Here is a 19,891-nt window from a genome sequence, read left to right as displayed (position 1 = left end):
TATTAGTTTTGCAACCAGCCTAGCATGCCATCACCCACACATCCTGGTCACTGAAGATGCTGTTACCAGGTGTGCTATGGAATGTTACTGAACCGATGGGACAGCCAGGATTCCCTCTTTGGGCTTTGTAGAGAGTCCACCAGTAGCCCCCATGAATTAGGGGTAAAAGGAAACTCTTTGTTTGGCTTTCCCAATTCTCTTAACACCATTGGAACTTGTGATAGTTTACCCCTTGCAAGGAATAGACTCATTTTAACATCCTTGACATCAATAGACTGTTGGTCAAATTCAACCTCTAATCCTGTGGTTGGGGAAAAAAATCTCTTATGACTTCCCTAAGGCTAATAGTTATTGGGAGAGCTAGGAAGATTAGGTTTCGAATCAGCCTCTCCTCTTACGAATACATTATATCATGAATTCCCCTGGAGCAAACTCGGGTTGTCTGAGAGGGAGCAAAGAGACAGAGTAAGAGAGATGGGCAAAAAGAGATGGTCACAGGCAGCAGCAGAAATAGGTACTTCATGCACTTTTGGTCTTAAGTGAAGCATCGAGGGATCTTGGGAAGCACTGGGGCTTGTCTACCACAAAGTACTTAGAGGGCTGGGCAATCTCCTTGGCTGTGGAGTGTCAGTTCATTTATCCCACCAACATGTGCTTAATGAATGCAGGGCACTATCTTCAGCACTTTTATAATTCTAAGTCTCCTCTTTAGCCCCATCCTTTTAATGGATGGCTTGTTTTGATGATTTCTACTTTCACTTTTTCATTTTAACATCACAAGAAACTTCAGTTGATTAGTAAGTAAGCATCTTACTCCAGTCAATCCATATAAAGACAGCATTTATATATGCTTACTCCCTATCAGTGGTTAGTCTTATTTTTTCCAGGTGATGAGAGAGATCACTATGTCTATGGCCAATCATCTCTATCCAGTTCAATTTGAGCAGGCAGTGAATTTTGTATTTATTATGGCAGATACAGAAGGCATAATACTTCCCCTAATGTACTTTTGGTAAAATTGAGGTTAAGTGATTTTTCCAAATTTGTTCTGCTACAAAGTAAACTATTAATATAGGCTTTTCTGTCCTTAACCTCATGTTCTCGTCGAATTGTTCTACAAATAAATGAGGCATATTAAAGTTATCTTTTTAATATTTCACTCATTTCTCTTTGTTTTTCTCTCCCCCAAGTGAAATAAATGTCTTTCTTCATTTTGTTGTGAATTCAATTTGTCCCAAATAGACTGTGGATAGGTTAATTAAATCATTATATATCATAACTTTAGGTTAGAATTGAAATCACATTGGGGCAAAAACACGTTCAAATAATTAGAAAATAATACAATGCACTTAATATGAATATTATCATTTGAATATAGATTATAACTTCAGAAGCCTCTTGATACAAGCTGAATAGCTTCTAGGCTGAATAGAGGGTCGAATCTCTGCTGATCATATTGCAATGGCTGCTTTTAAAAATAAGTCCCTGAACCAGCTTGTTTCTATTTCATTTGGGTCTTTTCTCATGAAAGGCGACTTAAGAAAATAATGGTTATGTGAACTTGTGATTGTTTAATTCCAGTTAAACAGAAATTAAGTTTGTTTTATGATTAGAGAGAATAGTGGTTTCTTACTTTCCAATTCCATTTGTGAGGAACTTGTTTTTATCAGAGCCCCCCCCCCCCCAAAACCTCCTCATTTGACACTCCATAGGGTCTTTGCCCTTTTGAATTTGGGACATTTTACAAAATCTCATAGTATCTTTCCAAGTAATCTTTAAAAATGGGCTCCAGGGAGATTTTTTAAATGAAATGAATGATTTCTGTGTTAAAATCTTTTAAACAGATTTTCATGACCCAGTGTTTGGGGAGAGTAGGGATAGGCTGGGGTGAACAAATAATAACCAGAGAAACCTAAAAGGGAACTAAAAATGTTGTCTCCCAACTTATTTGCTAATAATTATTCAGGCAATTTTATGTAGTCTCTTTGGAAATTCTAGAAGCTTTTCCATTTCAGGCTTAATGTATTTGGATCATAAATAAATATCAGGTACCTTTTTGGAGGCATTAGAAACTAAATATTATGCAAAGTCTACCCTCTGTTGCGTCAGGAGCTTGAATTGTTTTCATTAAAATATCTGCTATGAAAGCACTGAGATTAGGCGGGATGTTAGCTCCCCTTTCCCCCCTGCTATTGAATGTCAGAGATTTGTACTGTTGGTAGGAACTGAGATTTCATTTTCCTTGGCCACATTCTGATGCCAGCCGGCTCCACTGCGGCAGCTCTCCTGTTCCAGATTTTTATGCCCAAGGTAAGTCAGGAAAGGTATTTCAGGAGAGGAGCATGGGTTTGTTGATGAAGTGTGGGGGGAACCAAATGAGCATCTTCAGAAAGAATGTACATCTTTGTCTGCCTGAATGTATGTGAAATGGAAAACACTTTACATAGTCCAAGGCTTCCACTGGTGTGATGATCAAACAGTGTTTATAGTCAAAATATGACGGAAGGTTTTTCTGAAGCAAAACGTTGCATGTTGCATGTGGGGCAGGTGTTTGTGTACCTGACTTAAAGTTTGTGAACTAATAACATTCTGTTCCAAGTCATACTGTCAGGTCTTGTAACACCAGGGTTTTGTTTTGGGCTATTCTAGTAAATGGATTATTTTGATTTTAAATAATCCTCCCTGGAATTTTCAAATAGAAAAGTCATATATAATTTAATTTCTGGGGACATGCCTTTCTCGTCAATGTCAATCTTTCAGAAGTGACTGCTAGTTGCGTTTTTCTCTTAACAAATCCCATTCATTATTTTCTACTTATTTGGGATGACTATAAATGCCAACAAAATAGATTCAAGCAAGTTTTAGGAGTGAGACACCAAACAGATGATAATAAGTAAAATCATGAAATAAACCAACCGAAATAATTGAGCTAGAACATACCATAAATAAATAAAATGAAATAAAAAATTATATCCCTAAAGAGTTATTGACGGCAAAATAGAGATCCTCTGAGGTTTCTCTCCCCGGGGGGGATAATATAATTCTGCTGAAACCAGTGGGGTCCCTGCGAGAGCAGCTTCTCGCTACTGATGAAGGGAACTGGACCCTGTGGCTTGGTGTCCGCAATGTGTACTCCACCATCCCTTGCTCCTGCACCCTGGGGTTTAAAATAACACAGAGTGGCAAATATTTAGAATGCGTTTTATGTGTCTTAGGGATCTTTCCTTCCCCACCATTGGTAAATAGCATATTTCTTCCGCCAATCTGTGACCTTTGAGATAACTTCCCTTGTTAAACACACACTCACTTGTATGGGTGTTTGTTTTCTTTCTTCTCCCTGCACCCCCATTTCAAAAGAGGTTTTTGTCTGCCTCCCATTTGACTGCTTTCAGCCAAGAGTGAGGTCTCCGGGGGAGACTCGTGTCTGTGGTTCCGAAAGGAGGGACTCCGAAGTGGGGGAATTAGCAATCACACACATGAGCCTGCCCATGTGAACTAAACAGAAGTGTGTTTTTCTCTCCATTGTAAATTAGGCTTCAGGATCCCTGGTCCTAACTTCCATACAACAAAGGGAAACACGGGTTGGTTGAGATGCACTGGTCTAGTAGATAATATGGCTTTCTTGGTTGGTAAAGTGTTCTGTATGCTATTTGTGGACTCACAGGGGCCCTATATAGATCTCTTAAAAACATTATACTAGAAATGGATGAAAACATGCTATTTATCCTGCTTCATACAAACTGGGATACTTAGAAATTGACTGGTAATAGGAAGCCGGAGACCACGGGATGGTAGCCGGGCCTTTCTGTGCTAATGTATACCAGGAGCATTGTCACATGGTTGTCAGGCTGTCAACCTGGGGCAGCAGTTTCCAATTCCTGTCGATCGGTGCCACTCCTAGACATCTTGCTGAGGCTGTCAGGGGATGCAATCCACATCTCTGTTCTGAACCTTCATGGTTTTCTGGTCCATCTGCGTATGACTGTCCTCTGTGTGTTTTCCCATCTGATTTCTAGGCCACCATGTGCTGGTGGAAGGGGGTAGGATAGAATGCGGAGACCTAACAGGGTCAATTATGTTGTGTCAGAAGTATTATATTGGATTGATGAAGGGCTTGGGGAAACCCGGCTCCCCATTTGAATTCTGTTACACATTACCTGTGAGCCAGCTTTCCACTTGCTTAGTGTCATGTATTGTTTCAATGATTATTTCTTTTTCTCCCGCTACTTCTGCAATGGATATGAACAATCGTTTGTTGTATCAGTACAGCTGAATCGTACTTCAAATGATTATGTCAACCAGCTTACAAACCCTTGTTTGGGCATAGCAGCATGGGGTGACTGTGGGGTTGTGCTAGGTTGATATACCATGATACCATTTTGTAGTCTCTTTATTTCTTGGCTTTTTTCCATTTAGGAAATTGGTGTCAGCCTCTGCCCATGGCTCTAAATATTCTTCTATCACAAGCTTTTTTAGAGGCAGGTAACATTTTATGGTTAGATAGCATCTGCTTATCCTACCAAATTTAAATTTTTTGCGGTTATAAAAATTGTTGTGTATTTCCTTGTAGCTCTATCACAGTTGTTTCCTTAGGAAACTCTTCTAGAAGCAGAATTGGCTGATGAAAGAGTGCATTTATTTATAGAGGTTTAATTCTTTTTGCCAAATTGTCCTCCAGAAAGTTTTCTTCTTTCAATTTATTCTTCTCCTGGTGGCACATGACAGGGCGTGTTTTCCAGTGTCTTAAGTAATGCTGTTTTTAAAAAACTTTGCCAATCTGATATGGGGGAGATGGTATCTCATTGTAGTTTTATTTGCATTTCTTAAAATACTGGTGAGGTTGGACATTTTTTCCTTTGTAAATTGCCTTTTAATGGTCCTTGCTTTTATTTTGGCAAGTTTATTTTTCAGGTAATTTTACTGAAGTTCTTTATGGAGTACAGATAGTATTCTATTTGTCTGTAGGTTTTCTATAATGTAAATATTTTCCCCATTTTCTTAGTCACATTTTGAGTTCTTTCCTTTGGTGTATTTTCACATGAGAAATTTTTGTGCATGTGGTTGAATCTTAACATATTTTCCTGTTAAAGTTTCTGCCTTTGGTATTGTGTTTAGAAAGGATTTCTATATTCCAAGATTACACACATTTTTTCTATCCTTTTTTCCAGTACATTTTTTGGTTTCTTGAATTTACATTTAAGTGTTAAACTGTCTGGAATAGTTTTCTTCTATGGGAGTGTGAGAATATGACTTTTTAAACTGCATTTTTGTAAACAGGTTTCTCATTGTCCTAACAAAGATTAATTAAATAATCTACCCTTTCCCTTTTAAGTTTTATCTGAACAAATGTAATAAATTCTGGATGTGGATTTTCTATCTTCTTCATTACTCCACCTCTTTTTTTGTTTTTGGATCACTATCACATTGTTTTAACCATTATATTACACTTAAATATCTGATAGCCTGAATCACTCTTAGCTTTTTCAGAAATTTCTTGGCAATTGCTTGCATTGTCTCCTGACCATATGGTAGTCATGATGTCTTAATTGTTTGTTTTACCATTGATCTCACTTACTTCTAATCTCTTCTCAACAGATTTGGCTATTGTTCTCAAACACATATTAGATCATATTACTCTCCTGCTTGTTGCATACACTTCCAGCCATTTTTACAAATTAAAAATAGGCATGTTACCTATCAGAACACTTTAGAACTGGAAGTCCAACAATTTCTGTGCTTCAGAGTCTTTGTGGACACTGTACACACTATTTTGGTGAATGCTCTTTTTTTAAAAAAGATTTTATTTATTTATTCATGAGAGACACAGAGAGAAAGAGGCAGTGACAAGGCAGAGGGAGAAGCAGGCTCCATGTGGGGAGCCCTATGCGGGACTTGATCCCAGGACCCCGGGATCACGCCCTGAGCCGAAGGCACACACTCAACCCCTGAGCCACCCAGGTGCCCCTCCTTTAAAAAAAATTAAAAATTCCTGAGAAGCCGGCTCATAGTTTTACTAGATTTTGAAATAGCCATGACCCCAAAGCAGTAGTAACCACTGGACTACAAGATGATGGTCAGACTAGTTGGCCCAGGCTCTCTAGTCTCCAGGTAGACTCTGCTTACCTCCCTCCCTGCTCCTACACTCTTCCTGCTTCCTGCCCATCTTGAACTACTTGCAGTTTACTAAACCATCTGCTGATTCATGCCTCAGTGCCTTTGTACATGCTATTCCTTTTCCCAAAGTGCTCTCCCCCACACATATTACCCATCTGGAAAATTACTTACTGCTTGTCCTTCAAGAAATGACCCAGAGAGTCGTTTCCTCTGAAACTTTGCTTGATCTCCTTAGGCAGAGCTCGTCACCTTCTCATATATATATATGAGTACCTATATATATATATATAGGACTTACAGACTCAGTAAAGTTTCATCCAGTGATAATTTCCAATAGTCCTTAGACCCCGCTTTTCCTGACTTGATGCAAAGGTATGTATGACAACATGTGGGGTAGTTTGAATAGTTCCTGTATTGCCTCTTGAGATGGTGGCACTGGTGGCTTGTCATGTGATAGGCACAGAGGTGTGGGGGAGAGCCTTCATGGAGACGATGTATCTTAAAATGGATCTGGAGTTAATAACAAGGTAAATTTAAAGTGATCAGAGGCCGAGTAAAGTTGATATTGTCCACCATCCATAATCCATTTGTGTTAATTTTCTGAAATGTCTGTGATCCTATACAAATCAGGTATTTTCTATTTATAGAAGCTTTGATATTGGAGTCAAAACAATGTTTATTAATTAAGTGGAATTGGCTAATTTATAACTATGTTTGGTGGTTATCAACTGCAACCTTCTGGAAACGTGAAATATGTGGAGCTGCCTTACTCTTATTAAAGAATGCACGGGAAAAAGAAAAGGCTGCATGGTGTTCTATTGCTTACATGTCATATCATTTCTGTATCCTGAACCCTCCTAGTGTACATTTGGGTTGTTTTAGTGTTTTCCTATTTCCAACAGTGCACATGTGTACAAGTTTATAAGACAAAGTATTAAGCATTGAATTAATAGAGGAAAGCTGTTACCAAATTTTTCACTATGAAAATTGAACCAGTATACCCTCCTTGCAGGCTTTATGACTCACTTCTTCTACAGCCCACCAACACTGAATGTTAATCTGATGGGGGAGGGAGAAATGCTATCTCATTGTTATTTTGATTAATGTTTCTTTTTGTCGGGAGTATAACAGAGCACCTTTTCCTTGCTAATACTTCTATTTCCTTTTCCCACTGTTTAGCTACTCTTGAACCTCTGCAATTAAGAGAAAGTGGTGAGTGTTAGAAAAAAATTGTTCATTTTTCCTTGTGTCTCTGGGCACTGAATAGAGGCCCAAATTTCCCATCCTGTGGAGACTAACGTTATTCGGATAATAATCCCTATTCCTTCCATAAATGTATTTATTGAATGCACTGTATGCCAGATTCTGTCCTGGGCACTGGAATAGAGGTGGGGAGAATAGCCAATGACCAAAAAAGGCATAAAATCCTGCCACTAAGGAGCTTACCTTCTAAAGGAGAAAGTATACTATGAATAAATTAAGGGAAAAAAAAGAATTTTCAAGTGTTAGAATGAAGTAGATACAAGGTTTCAATGGTGGTGGTGAGAAGTGCTGTTTTACATACAGTTGACAGCAAAGGCATTTCCAAGAACTTCTTCCTCTTTTTCCTCCTCTATGAGCTCTTGTGAACTCCTCCCTTTTTCATTCTTAATTCTCTGTTCAAGTGTGAATTCTCAGATAAAGAAGAGGGCTAGAGCTTTGTTTATTGACCTTCCCACAATGATTGCATTAAAGTGGTATTTCTTCACTGTGAATTCTCTGGTATATTAGAACAAGGGAAGGCTATCTAAAAACTTTTGAATTTTGTTACATTGATAGGGTCATGAGAAGTGTAGATATCTGGTGGTAGAAAAGGTGTGAAATATTCCAGCCTTTACGATAATATCTCAGCACTCTATTCTCACATAGTGCCAGCTCTCTCACAAACACCTGATGTCCATCACAAAAGAGTGCTTCTCAGTGGGAGTGGTTTATGGATTTTGCCCTCATGACAAAGGCAGTCTTCATTTGCAAAAATTGTTTTAACTGAGGGAAAGTGGAAATGAGAAGTCATCATAGCGTCTATGGCTTCTGAACATAAGATGTCTATAATAGGGTTGGTCAGGAAACAAAAGTTTCTATTAATTTACCTGGATGCTCACGAGCTGGATAGAAAAGCTGTAGGGTTTTCACCATGGAAGCCATGGTAACTGAATTTCCATAATGGGTATCAAAGATCTGAAGAATATTCTCAATTTACATATTCTCTCTGAATTTATGCTCAAAGAAAAGATATTAATAAAAATTAACATGAGGAAAAACTCCAGTGTATTAAGAATATTCAAGATCTGCAGACAATACTGCAAAAGGCTACCAGTATAATCTTAGGCAAAAGTCATAGAGGAATTTTGCGTCCAAAATTAAGAGCGTCTACCAACCATCAATTTTTAGTGAAGCCACAAACTGACCACTTAGCTCTTCTTGTGGTCTCGAGTCAACATAAAATAATAAATAGCAGTCTTTATTTCTAATGTGCTTTATGTAAGCCCCTGTGCTAAGCCCTTTTTACATTATCCATTGCATTTTCACAGCAAACCTGAGCGGTAGGTAACTTCATTATACCTGATAGTTGAGGAATACCTCAGTTGAGGAAACTGAGACAAGTGATCTGCTAAGATTAAACAGTTGATAAAAACTCGAATTGGGACTTGAGCCACAATGGGGTCTGATTTCAAAGCTTGTGCCCAACCAGTTTTTACCGAGTACCTAATAGTTGAAGGTGGGTTCACACATGTTGAGGCATGTAAAGGAGATATTGTGTTGAAGAGAAGGACAGGAGGAGAAGAGAGGTAAAGTATGTCAGTCACATGTTCTAGAGCAGTCAAGTCTTAAAATGAGCTCAGGGCCTCTGTCTCCAAACCCAGTGAATTTTTTTTTCAACTTTATCACAGCCTATTCTCTGCTCAGTGATCATGATATTCTTCCAGTTGCCTGCTTCTTTGAGGTGAAGTGATAATTAGCAGAGATTCCTAGAAGAAAAGGTGTTAAATGCACTTTAAAAAACTGCACTGGGTTTTCCCATCATTTAGGCCATTACTGTGTTAGATCTAATTAGGTGCTTCCAGCAACCACATGAGTTCTGTGGGTAGCGTTCATTACGCTTCAGTGGACTGAATGGTATCCTGGTGGCCCAAGAACACATGTACTGTTTCTAAGCATGTGGGAATAATGGTTGCCACCTGCAAGTAGCTGAGGCAGTGGGCAGACTTCGCTTCTGAAGGGCTTGAAATGGATGTGTATTTTTTGATCCCCCATTCCCAGCTTTACTGAGGTATAACTGACAAAAAGTATAAAGTATTTAAAGTGTACAATGTCATGATTTGATGTATGCATACACTGTGGGAGGATTCCCCCCCATTCAGTTAATGAACACAACCATACCTCACATTTGTACTGTGGTGGGTTTTTTTTGTTTTTTTGTTTTTTTTGTGTGTGTGTGGAATGTTTAGGTTCTGCTCTTCTAGCAACCTTCAGTTATACGTGGCAGTGTTGTCAAATAGTCAACATATCCTACAATAGATCTTCCAATGCTGTTTATCTTATAACTGAAAGTTGGTACCCTTTTATCAACCTTTTCCTGTTACACCCCCCACTCCCCCACCCCTCCACCCTTTCACCCCCCATTCCCACAGCTCCCTCCCCACTCTCTGCCCAGTTCCTGGAAAGCACTTTTAAATTGTTTCTGTGAGTTCAACTTTATTTTTTTAAATAAAGATTCCATGTATAAATATTACAGTGCCGTGTTTGTTTTTCTGTCTGGCTTATTTCACTTAGTATAATGTCCTCTAGGTTCATCTATGTTGTCTCAAATGACAGGATTTCTTTCTTTTTTTAAAGGCTGAATAATCATTATATGTGTGTGTATCATATTTTCTTTATTCTTCTTTAGACAGATGCTTAATTTGTTTCTATACCTTGGTTATTGTGAATAATGCTACTATGAACACATGAGATCTCTCTTTGAGATGATTTTGTTTCCTTTTGATGTATACCAGAAGTGGGATTGCTGAACCACAATGGTAGTTCTCTTTTTAGTTTTTTTCAGGAATTTCCATACTGTTTTCCAGGGTAGCCACATCAATTGACATTCACACCAACATTATATAAGGGCTCCCTCCGCTTGATATCCTTGCCAACATTTGTTATTTCTTGTCTTTTTGATAATAGACATCCTTATGCTTGTGAGATGATAGCTGATTTTGGTCTGCATTTCCCTGATGATTAGTGATGTTGAAGCCCTTTTATGTTCCCATTGGCCATTAGTATATCTTCTTTGGAAAAAAGTCTATGTGGGTCCTTGGTCCATTTTCAAACTGTTTTTTTGTTTTGTTTTTTGCTATTGAGTTGTATGTGTATATATTCCTTATATATTTTGAATATTAGTCCCTTATCAGATTAATAGTTTGCAAAGATTTTCTCCCATTCTACATTTTGTTTTCTCATTTTATTGATGGTTTTCTTTGCTATGCAGAACTTTTTTAGTTTGATGTAATCCCACTTATTTTTGCTTTGTTGCTTTTACTCTTGGCATCAAATAAAAAAATTGTTGCCAAGACCAATGTCAAGTACTTACTAGGTTTTCTTTTATGTATTTTATGGTTTCAGGTCTTAAGTTCAAGACTTTGATCCATTTTTAGTTGAATTTTTGTGTATGGTGTAAAATAAGGGTCCTAATTTCATTCTTCTACATGTGACTTTGCAGTTTTTCTCAAAACCATTTATTGAAGAGACTATCCTTCCTGTAATGTATGTTTTTGACTCCTTTAAAACTAATTGAGTGTATATGCATGGGCTTATTTCTGGGGTCTTGAATTTGTCTTGTTAGTCTGTGTGTCTGTTTTTATATGAATACTATTCTGTTTTGATTATGATAGCTTTGTAATATACTTTGAAATCAGTATATGTGCTGCCGAAGTGAGCACATATACTTTGAAATCAGGATGTAAGATGACTCCAGCTATGTTCTTTCTCAGGACTGCTGTGACAATTCAGATTCTTTTGATTCTATACCTCTTTTTACATTGTTAACCCTATTTCTGAGAAAAGTGTGATTGGAATTTTGATAGAGATTGGCTTTAATTTGTAGATCTCTTTGGCTAGTATGGACGTTTTAACAATACTAATTCTTTCAATCTGTGAACATGGACTGTTCTACTTATTTGTGTTACCTTCGCTTTCTTTCATTAGTTTTAGAGTTTTCAGTGTACAAATCTTTTACTTTCTTTGTAAAATTTATTCATAAGAATGTAATTTTAATGCTATTTTATCTTTTATTAATTTTTTATTTATTTGAGAGATTGACAGAGAGTGAGTGACAGTCAAGTGAAGGGTGGTGCAGAGGGAGGAAGAAGCAGATACCCTGCTGAGCAGGGAGCCCGATGTGGGGCTTAATCCTAGGGATTGTGATCTGAGTCAAAGGCAGACACTTAACCAAATGAGCCAACAAGGCACCCCTCAATGCTATTTTAAATGGAACTGTTTTCTTAATTTCTCTTTCTGATAGTTGGTGTACAGAAATTCAACTGATTTTTATATATTGTTTTGTAATTTATAAGTTGAAATTTTACTGAAATTGTTGCTAGGCCTAATAGTTTTGTGGTGAAAATTTTAGGTTTGCTATATATAACATGTCTCTGAAAATACAGTCAGTTTTACTTTTTCTTTCTGATTTGGATGTATTTTATTTATTTATTTATTTTTTGCCTAATTGCTTTGGTTAGGACTTTCCAGTACTATGTTGAATAAAAGTAGTAAGACTCTTATCTTGTTCCTAAACTTTGAGGAAAAGCTTTCAATGTTTCACCATTGAGTATGATGTTAGTTGTGGGCTTGTCCTATATGGCATTCATTATGTGGATGTACAGTAATGTGTATGAAATTTTTTGAGTTTTTATGTAAGGATATTAAATTATGTCAAATGAATTTTCTACATTTATTCAGGTGATATTTTCATACTTCATTGTTAATGTGGTATATCACAATGATTGATTTGCAAATGTTGGATCATTCTTGCATCCCTTGAATGAATCCTACTTGATCATGGTGTATGGTCTTTTTAACGTATTATTGAATTCTGTTGCTAGTATTTTGTTGAGAATTTTTGCATTCATTGAGAATATGACCTGAAATTTTCATTCATTTATTTAGTTGTTTGTTTATTTATTTTAGAGTTTTAAAATTTAATCTCTACACTCAACACAGGGTTTGAACTTACGACCCCAAGATGGAGAGTGGCATGCTCTTCTGCTGAGCCCCAGGTACCCCTGTAATTTTCTTTTATTGTAGTGACCTTGTCTGAGTCTGATTTTAGAGTAATGCTCACCTTGTAAACTGGGTTAAGAGGTGAGTTAGGAGGATGAATTGATACATTTTTAAAAATGTTTGATAGAACTCACTGGTGAAGTAATCTTGTCTTGGACTTTTTGTTGGGAAGTTTTTGATTACTGATTGAATCTTCTTAGTAATAATTGGTCTGTTCATATATTCTATTTCTTGATGATTCAGTTCTGGTAGGATATATATTTCTAGGGATTTATTTTTTTTTTAGGTTATCCAGTTTGTTGGCATATAATTGTTCAAAAATAGTCTCTTCCTTTATATTTGTATCAGTTATATCTACTTTTTGTTTATTTTATTTATTTGAGGCCTCTTTCAGAGAAAGTTGGTTGGTGTGTAGCTTTCCATTCAGTGTACCCATGGGAGGAGGAGAGCTCAGGAACCTATTATGCCATTATCATTGTTGATGTCTCTTCCTTTCTTTTTTTTTATTTTTTTATTTTTATTTTTATTTATTTATTTATTTATTTATTTTTTTTCTTCTTCTTCTTCTTCCTTTCTTTTTGAAGCTAGAGCTGGATTAAATCAATTCTTGATCTTAATCTACTTTGAAGTCTACTTGTAACACATCATGAGTTATTTGGGCTTATCATTATTAATTTTTTAAATGTAAGTATGGTATTCTAGTATTCAAAGTATAGGACTTCATGTAGGACAAAGTTTGCTAATTTCTTAAAGATCCTCGAGAGAACTCAAGGAAATAATGAAAGCAGATATAGGTCTAAAATCTTTATTGAGGATAGTGTTGTAAAGCTACAATACAGTTTAACTGATGTTTTACTTTGCTTCTGGGATATTAAATACTCCATGTGATAAAACATTTTAAGTAGTTTCAGAACAAATAATACAGCCATATTGGTACTACTTAGGATCAATGAATTGCCATTCTCAAGATACTTTTTAAAAAATATTTATTCATGAGAGACACACAGGAGGGTGGGGGGGTGGGTTGCGGCGGAGGCAGAGACATAGGCAGAGGGAGAAGCAGGCTCCATCTCCATGCAGGGAGCCTGATGTGGGACCTGGTCCCGGGTCTCCAGGATCACACCCTGGACTGAAGGTGGCGCTAAACCGTTGAGCCACCAGGGCTGCCCTCAAGAAACTTTTTTTTATGTCAGCATTCTTCTTCTGGAAGAGGTTTAGAAGAACCAGGAAACTTTAATTCACAAGTTATCAGTATTCCAAATACTGATAGATTCAGGTGAATTTTCCTGGAAAAATAAAAAAGCTACCCTGGCTGGCCTTTTTAGACTTTCATTATCTCTTTATCTATCTGAACTATTTTTTTATGCAACAATTACGTGTGCTGTGTTCCATTTCCCTACCAGCCCTGGCAGGTTTCTTAGCTACATATACTGGAACCTACAAATTAAACTGGAAGCTCTGAAAAATTAAAGATTAGTCTTTTCGTTCTCTTATGTAACTGTAAACTCAGCAAAGAGTGCTATGGAAAAGCACTCAACTTGTACTAAAAAAAAAAAAAAAAAAAGTACTGAATAACTCTTGAATTGACTCAAGTTGAAATAAAATGGAATGGAAGGAGGTATTCCCAAATTTGAAATATCAATATTCTAAAAGAAAATCTTGAAAGTAATATGCCCTCATAGACTTGTAAGCAGAATCAGGAAACATTTGTATTTTTGGTTGAAGGTATAACTAATATAAGTTGTCATAAAACATCTGAATGTAAATCTAAACTTTAATTTAGGGGTAAGAAAAACAAAGTGAAAGCTGTAAACTGCCTGTAAGTTCTTACCAAAGATTCTCTTCAAATTTAAACATTTTAGTTATGTCTACCAAACAGGCATTTTAGGAAAGGAGATTTAAGAAATTTAAATTTAAATTTATGCTCTAATAGTTGTTTCACTTAAAATACTTTTTACATAAAAAATATTCAATTAGATACTGTAATGAGCATTGAAACTCACAGATTATTCCTATAATCCCACCATTTAAAAGGAAACATCTACTTGGATATTCTTAGATGGTTTTTCAAGTGTAGTTTTACATACCATAGGGGAAAGAAGTATGTTTGTATCTCTGCAAAAACAATTCTGGTATAGAAGGTTATAATCTAATAGAAAGATCTCACAGTTCTCTGTCCACTGTTCTCTGCTCTTGTATACTTCCCTTTAATACTATACCATCAACCCATGTTCTGGGCAAAGTATATTGTTTGTAAACCTTTATTTTCTCTGAGCATCAATCATTTCCTGGTTAGAAGATTACCTGTTTTTTTTGCATTTCTACATTTCCTTCAGCATTTTCTTTTAGTGTGCCAAGACCATTTATTTGACAAAACAGGCCTGTCTGCCAGAACTAGGGAGATAAAAGGAAGTCCTTTTTTCTTTGCTTTGATTTTTCCCATTCATAGTAAATTAAAGATTGTTATTGGCGCAGTGAGGCCTGGAGGCAGGAGTGAGAGATGCTTGGAATTAGGGAGATGCAAAAATAGATTCCCTTTCTACCATTAAAGACAGGATTATAATGAGTTTTGTCTTTTGTATTTGTATAATACAGAGATGAGAATATAGGTTTTATGAGATTTTAATGAGTATTAAATGAGTTATGTAAATTGTTTAACAAGGTGACTGGTAGGTACAGAGTAAATTATCAAAAGGTATAGCTAATAATTAAAGCAATCATTGATAGTAATGATAGTAATCATTTGATCTCCTTGTTGAACATTTTCTGGAAAATGCACATCTTGATATTTCTTTTCTTCCTGGAAATTTTCTGTTTGCAGTGTATTTGAATTACAGGAATTCTTTTCCTTTTTAAGAAAATATTTATTTGATCATGTGAGAATCACAGAGACAAAGACATAGGCAGAGGGAGAAGCAGGCTCCCATGACCAGGATCATGACATGAGCCATTGGCAGATGCTCAACCACTGAGCCACCCAGATGACCCTCCTTTTCCATTTTTTAAGTAAAACTAAGTTGTATTGTACCTCATTGAGAATCACTGTTTATCTGATGTTGTACCCATTTAAATTTATGGAGTCTTTTTTAAGTTGATCTTCAAAATTAAGGGGATTTATAGAATTGCTATTATCTCTGCTTCTTAAGACTCATACAAAAATTAAAACACAATAGGAATGATTTGGTTCCTCTACTTTAGCACAGTGTCATGTAGTCTTATTTGTCATTGTTTTTTGGTTTCCAGTCATTTAGAAAGCTTGCAATCCCCATCCCTTGTGAACTTCTGTGGAAAATAATTTTTATTTCAAGATATTTTGTAGCGTCAAAACTCACAACCGTTTACACCTTCGTATGTCATGTTTTAAGTCACAGAACTGTTTTTGCCTTTTAAGCCTTACCTTTCTTCTGCTGAGCAAACCCCATTCACCTTTCAAAAAGTTGATTTGAATTGTCATCTCTGATTTGAATTGTCATCTCTTGAATGAAGAGTTCCTTACCATCCCAATCAAAGGAGAGCCCTGATTCTTCTCTGAAATCTTACAGAGTGACCAAAAAATTTATCATCCATTTTTTGGAGAGTCAATGGGGGCCTTATTTGTAATCTCATTGAGACAATAGTCATAAACTGGAACTGTCATGGGCAAAAAGGATGTATTGTGACCCAAGTTATTGTGTTTTGGGATCCTAACTGTTAATAAAAGGGCTTTGAGCTCAAATTGGTCTGCCTGCCAGTTCTGGTTCTGCATGATTTTGGGAAAATTATCTTACCCATCAAAATTCATTCATTCTTTTGATGGCTACTTATTGCTCTGTTAGATGCCATGGAAAGGATGAGGAATTGTTAGCACAAAGATAAATATATATGGTCATTGCTCTAATGAAGCTTAGATCCAACTTTCATCTACAGAGTGGGGCTAAGAGCAATTACATTCTGGATTGTAAGGAATCAATGAGATGATATTTATGGAGGATTTAGTAAAATCACTAGTATATAGGAAGTGCTCAATGATCACTCTTTCTTTGTATTTCTCACATGTTAATCACCGTATAGTCTATACACAGGTATAAGATTTTTTAAATTAGGAAGCATTTCTTATTAATGTTAGCATTCTTAAGAGTTCAGCATTGTAGCCTCTCACTATTTGAATTTGTTGAGTAAATCTCCCTAAAGATCAGGGATGAGATTTTTTCTCTCATTTGTCCCTTTTACTTTTTTGTTTCTCTTTTGATTCTTTCCTGCCTATTTCGGTTAATGGAATATTTTTACGTGCACCATTTTATTTTTTAAATTGGCTTTTAATTATACTCCCTTTCCTATCTGTCTATATGTCATCTTTATTGATGGCTGCAGGGCTGAAAATATATACCTTTAACTCATTAGAGTTTATTTAGACTCAGTATTATACTCCTTCAAAATTAACACCTAACAATTAACAAATGTAATAATCTTTAATAACATAATTCATGTTACTTCTCTTTATGATTATTGCTGTATCTTTTATTCAACATATATTATTTCAACATATATTATAATGCCCACCTCAGAGTATTGTTATTTTTCCTTTAAATTATGTTATTGGTCTTCTAAGGAAATTCCAAGAAGAAAGACAACACATTTATATTTACCAATGTATTTAGCATTTCTAGTATTTATTTGTTCTTGCTGTCAATGTGAATTGCCCTCTGGTATCATTTGCCTTCAGCCTTTTGCATTTCTTATGGGACAGATTTGCTGGTGATTAGTATTTTCAGCTCTTGTTGATCTAAAAATGCCTTTATTCAATTCTGAGTTTTGAAGGATATTTTTGTTGGATATAGAATTCTGGGTTAACAGATTTTTTCTTCCTTTCCATAATTTAAAGATGGCATGTCATTGTCTTTTTCAGTCTCCATTGTTTCATGACAAGCCTGTGACCATTCTTATCCTTGTTCTACCAAATACAATGTAATTTTGTTTATTTATTTACAAAGATTTATTTATTTATTAGAGAATAGGTGGAGAGAGAGTGAATCTTTTTTTTTTTTAATTTTTATTTATTTACGATAGTCACAGAGACAGAGAGAGAGAGAGAGAGAGAGAGAGAGAGAGAGGCAGAGACACAGGCAGAGGGAGAAGCAGGCTCCATGCACCGGGAGCCCGACGTGGGACTCGAGCCTGGGTCTCCAGGATCGCGCCCTGGGCCAAAGGCAGGCGCCAAACCGCTGCGCCACCCAGGGATCCGAGAGAGTGAATCTTAAGCAGGATCCATACCCAGAGCACAGTCCAACAGGGAGCTTGATCTCATGACTCTGAGATCATGACCTGGGCAAAAACCAAAAATTGATGGCTCAACTAAGTGAGCCACCGAGGAGCCCTAGTTAATATATTATTTTTAACTTTGATTCTCTGCAGTTTGCAGAGTTCTGGGATATGATTTTCTTTAGATATATACCTTTTGGAATTTGCTAAACTTCTTGGATCTGTAAGCCAGTATTTTTCATCACATTTGAGAAGTTTGCAGCCATTATTCCTTCAAATATTTTGTCTGGATAATCTCATTATTTTTTTCTTCTAGGATTGCATTTATATTCATGAAAAATTATTTGATATTGTCTTGCCTATCCTTGAAACTCAGTTCCTTTTGTTTTTATTTTTCCTGTTCATTTCCTAGATTGAATAATTTGTTTTGATTTGCTTTTAGGTTTTGACTTTCTTTTGTACTATTTCTAATCAGCTATTATGTCCATCGACTAACTTTTTCATTTCAGTTTTAGTTTTCAGTTCTTAAACATCATTTGGTCCTTTTCTCTGCTTATATTCCCTTTCTGTTCACTCATTAAGGTCAGATTTCCTTTCATTCTTTGAGTATGTTTTTCTTTAGTTCTTTGAATGTATTTATTTATTTATTTACTTTATTTTTTGAATGCATTTATAATAACTGCTTTAAAGTTTTGTTAGGCCAAACACCTGAGTAATTTTTAGACTTATTTTTTGTTTGTCTATGGATCACATTGTTTTCTCTTTGGTGGTTTTTTGATCCACTATTGGAAATTTTGGAGAATATGTTGTGAAGTATCTGGATTCTGTTATTTTCTTTTAAAGAATGTTGAGTCTTATTTTAGCATGGGGTTTAGCATGGGGTTTACCTCATGATTTTGCCTTTTCTCAGGGATTGCAGTCACAGAGGAGCCTGTTGTCTGCTGTCTGAAAACAGTTTCCTTATGCATTTTTCCAGTTTTAGAAGTGTTTTCTCTCGGAAGACTCATCTTTTATTAGTTCATCATAACTGGAAGCAGAAATACAGAGGGTGTCACTTTATTTTACCTAAAAAAAATTTTAAGTTTCTTAATTTTTTAAGCTTGTGATTTAAAATGCCTATTTAAAATTTTTTTGGTGTGATTTTAATTATTTTGGATCAGAGAATAATATATTCATATGGGTAAAATTAAAAACTACAGAAAAATAGTCATAAATTTTCCATCTATGTAGCATAGTGCTTCTCAAAGTTCAAAAGAGTTACTGGTTTCTTTGTGTACTCTTTCAGAGACATTGTCTATCTCTGAGAAAAACTAACTTGGGGAAGATTTTATATACGTAAGATTATATGTAATCTTATTCATCTCATAAGTGGTAGTATAATATATATGCTTTTCTGTATCTTACCTTTGTTCTACTGAATTAAATATCTCAGAGGTTATATATGATTTCTCCATTTGCTTTAGGGCCTACATATATTCATTTGTATAAATGCACCAAAAATCATCTCACCAGATCCCTATTTATGATTATGCTTTTTGGTTATTATAAATAATGCTCCATGAGCTTCCTTGTACACATATTTTAGTATGAGCCAGTATATCTGTAGGATACATTCATAAAATGTAATTTCTACCTCAAAAGATATGTACTTTTGTCATTTAGCTCAATGATACCAGATTTCCCACTATGGTGGCTATAGTCCTACCAATACTTTATTGTATCTGCTGCTGACATTTTTATTGTGCCTCGAATGTTTATTTTCTCTATGGTACACCTGGAAAAGTGGCTTCTGATTTTTTTTTTAATTTCAGTGTAGTTGACACAACATTATATTAGTTTCAGGTATACAACATAGTGATTCAACAATTTTATATATAATGCTGGGCTCACCACGAGTATAGCTGCCATCTGTCACCATACAACACTATTGTAATACCATTGACTTTATTTCCTATGTGTGCCTTTTATTCTCATGTCTTGTTCCATGAGGAGGCCTGTATCTCCCATTCCCCTTTACCCACTTTGCCCATTATCCCCATCTCCCCTCAGGCAGCGACTACTTTTTCTCTGTACTTATGGGTCTTTTTCTGCTTTTTATTTGTTTATTCATTTATTTTTAAAATTCCATATATAAATGAAGTAATATAGTATTTATCTTTGACTTATTTTACTTAGCATAATATTCCCTAGTCCATCCATGTGGTCACAAATGACAAGATCTTATCCTTTTTGATGGCTG

The 19,891-nt window shown here is 35.8% G+C and overlaps 1 protein-coding gene across 21 annotated transcripts in view; it reads left to right on the top strand.

The window, feature by feature from the left end:
- PDE4D (phosphodiesterase 4D) overlaps nt 1-19,891 on the top strand; it is a 1,410,178-nt gene that overhangs the window by 112,457 nt on the left and 1,277,830 nt on the right. For 2 of the 21 annotated variants that reach the window (XM_072749985.1, XM_072749979.1), the window contains exon 3: nt 12,355-12,410. The exons of the other annotated variants lie outside the window; for them this stretch is intronic. The gene's annotated coding sequence lies outside the window, so the exon portion shown is untranslated. The remainder of the gene's footprint in view (nt 1-12,354; nt 12,411-19,891) is intronic. 21 annotated transcript variants of the gene reach the window in all.

The sequence above is a fragment of the Vulpes vulpes genome, chromosome 2 (genome assembly GCF_048418805.1).
Source record: "Vulpes vulpes isolate BD-2025 chromosome 2, VulVul3, whole genome shotgun sequence".
Classification (NCBI taxonomy): Eukaryota; Metazoa; Chordata; class Mammalia; order Carnivora; family Canidae; genus Vulpes; species Vulpes vulpes.
The sequence above is the reverse complement of the archived record's forward strand: the minus strand, read 5'-3'. Positions and strand labels throughout refer to the sequence as shown.